The sequence below is a fragment of the Rhinichthys klamathensis genome, unplaced genomic scaffold, assembly GCF_029890125.1.
Source record: "Rhinichthys klamathensis goyatoka isolate OS25496 unplaced genomic scaffold, OSU_Roscu_1.1 h1tg000036l_1, whole genome shotgun sequence".
NCBI lineage: Eukaryota > Metazoa > Chordata > Actinopteri > Cypriniformes > Leuciscidae > Rhinichthys > Rhinichthys klamathensis.
In genome coordinates, this window is record NW_026606584.1 from 3,001,693 (window position 1) to 3,005,090 (window position 3,398).

Below are 3,398 nucleotides of genomic sequence, written 5' to 3' on the forward strand. Positions count from 1 at the left end.
TAATGTTTAAGTTTAAAAACAGCCAGAATGGTTGTTTAGTCAAAAAAATTTTTTTTCCAAATCATACATAGTGTTATACTGCCCTCTTGTGTTCAAAATCAGGTAAAAAGCGAAAGTAAAATAAGGACGTCTGCACAATTCATTAATAATGGTGCAGAGTAGAGTGAGCTTTTTCAATTAATTCCTATGGAAGTAGGAATGAACTAAACAACGTTCGCTCTGTTCTGCTCGTCCCTCACCGTGGGCGCGCAGAGTTATGAATGCCCGTGCAGCCGTGAGCATTTTAGTTTCATTTTAAAATTAGCGCCATTTCGGGGGACGTATTACTTTAATTTATTTAACAAAAACACAATGTTGTGTTTTATTGCGAGTGTACACAAATATAAGTAAACACTTTGACGTTTGAATGATGTCCTGTATGAAGAAAATGACGGAGTATGTTTCACTGTTCAATCGCGCTGAGCCACCCAGACCCCCACACACACACTGACACACACACACACACACACACACACACACACAAACACACACACACACACACACACAATAATAAAACATTCAACCTAACATATACAAATTACACTGCTATGTTGAAATAGTCAGTAGTACAATTTGTATCATTCACAGTAAGCACCGCTCCACTGTGATTTTTCCAAGCACATTTTTGCACAAGTGAAGAGGATGATTTTTTCCGTCGATATTGGAACGTGAGTGAAGTACAAAGCCTGTAATAAAGAATAGTTTAGCATCCAAATACATCGCAAATGTTGCAACATTTAGATTCTAAAGAGAGATTTACGTGAGCCTAACACCACTTACTTTTACTTTTGTTTTAAATTATTTCGTTTTGGCTTTATTATAGTTATTTTTTTATTCGTGTTCTGTTCTGAATATCATTAAATTTAAAGGATTTGTTGTGGAATATTTTGAGTGTATAATCAAATAACACTAAACCGTCACTAGGTGTCGCCAGGCGACCGTCTTAATGAGCGGGTCATTGATTCATTCGTTCAAGCGATTCGTTTGAACGACTGAGTCATTCATGAATGAGACAGATGTTTATGGATTGGTCATTGAATCTTTGAGTCAACCAATTTGTTCAAAATGCTGAATCATTCAGTAATGAGAAAACACGTTGCTGTGAGATGCAATGGTTCTGCTGTGATCTTTGTTTAACTATTTTCGCTGCTGAAACAGAAGAACAGTCAATATTGCATCTAAAATGTAAGTGACTTGACACGTGTGTGTGTGTGTGTGTGTGTGTGTGCGTGTGAGTGCGTGCGTTTTGCTGTGTTGATTGTTGGTGAGATGATGCAATGATGGGGTTTTGTCACTGACCTAATAAAAGTGTGGGCTAAGAAAAAAAAAATCTCTCTCTTTCAGAACAATATATTTGTTTTCCTTGGTCATTTTCTCTCTCTCTCTCTCTCTGAGCCAATATGGCAAGCCGTTTTAACATTTAATCATTTTAACCTACTAGTCTCTAATTTCTTGCTACTAGTACTTATTTTTTAGATACTAGTATCTATTCCATTAAGTACTAGTACTTATTCATTAGCGACTAGTGCTTAATCTTTAGTACTAGTGCCTATTCTTTAGATACTAGTGCTTATTCTTTAGATATTCTTTTGAATACGGATTAGTAGCTAATGAATAAGTACTGGTATCTATTTAATAGGTACTAGTATCTAATGACTTGGTACTAGTATTTATTGAATAAATACTAGTATCTATTAATAGGTACTAGTATCTAAAAGGTCATTTTCTCTCTCTCTCTGAGCCAATATGGCAAGCCGTTTTAACATTTAATCATTTTAACCTACTAGTCTCTGTTTTCATGCTACTAGTACTTATTTTTTAGATACTAGTATCTATTCCATTAAGTACTAGTACTTATTCATTAGCGACTAGTGCTTATTCTTTAGGTACTAGTGCCTATTCTTTAGATACTAATGCCTATTCCTTAGGGACTAGTAGCTTTTAAAAGATACTAGTACTTATTCATTAGATACTATATTAGTATCTAAAAATCAGTCAAAAGACAGTCAAAGCAGGGTTACGTTTTTGCACTTCGTGCACAATAACCCTAAAGGCACCAGGGTGGCGGTGCCACCGGCTTTTTATATATATATATATATATATATATATATATATATAAATATATAAATATAGCTGCGAGCAGCGATGAAGGGCCAAAGCCGGCGGTACCGCCACCCTGGTGCACCAGGGTTGCGGTGCCACCGGCTTGGGCCCGTAATCGCTGCTCGCAGCTATATTTATTTATTATTATTATTATTATTATTAGGGCCCAAGCCTTGAAAAGGCGAAGGCCCTATTGTTTTCCTAAGGATTATTATTAGGGCCCAAGCCTTGAAAAGGCGAAGGCCCTATTGTTTTCCTAAGGATTATTATTTATTATTATTATTATTATTATTATTTTACTACCTTTTGGGCACTTTTGGGGGCCTTAACGTGCTCGAAAACTCTTGAAACTTTGCACACGGGTCAGAACCCGCGGCCATCAGGGCCGGGCTGAAGCTGGTACCCGGGCGTGGCAGGGGGGCTCGACAGCGCCCCCTGGAACGTGGTTTGAACACTTGGTCCATAAATCAAACACGCTTGCATGTAATAATATGAAACTCAGTACACATATAGATCTCATCGGTTCATATATACTTCATGCTCTTACTTTTTACCCCAGCCCAACAGGAAGTCGGCTATTAAGGGTTGTTTGGAAAACACATGCAATGGAATGTGAAATACTCCTCCTAGAGAATTCAAACACACGGCACGAAACTCGGTCAGCATGAAGTCAAGACACTGAGGATGAAAAATTGCCAGGGGATTTTTGATATCTCGAACGGTTTGGCCGTGGCGAGTAAACGAAATTATGGCGAGAAACGTGAAACAGGAAGTGTGTTATAACTACTGCATACATTAACTAATCTTGATGAAACTTCAGCAGTGTGTTCGTTGTAAGAGCCCGATCACATGGATGTGACTATTGTGAGTCAAAGTTATAGCGCCACCAACTGGCAGCAGGAAGTGTGTCACTTTCAAAATGCTTTTAAATCACCCTCTTATTTTTACCCGATTTGCTTCAAACTTCATGTGCATAATGTAGACACACGCCAGATGTAGACCTGTGAAAGGATTATTGATATCTTAGATACTGTTGCCATGGCAATGCATCAAACATTAATATTCCTTTTTTTAAGCTTTTTCATGCTTTTTTATGCTTTCGGGCACTTTTGGGGTTCTTAACGTGCTCGAAAACTCTTGAAACTTTGCACACGGGACAAAACCCGCGGCCATCAGGGCCAGGCTGAAGCTGGTACCCGGGCGTGGCAGGGGGGCTCGACAGCGCCCCCTTGAACGGGTCAGACAATTTGGTCCAT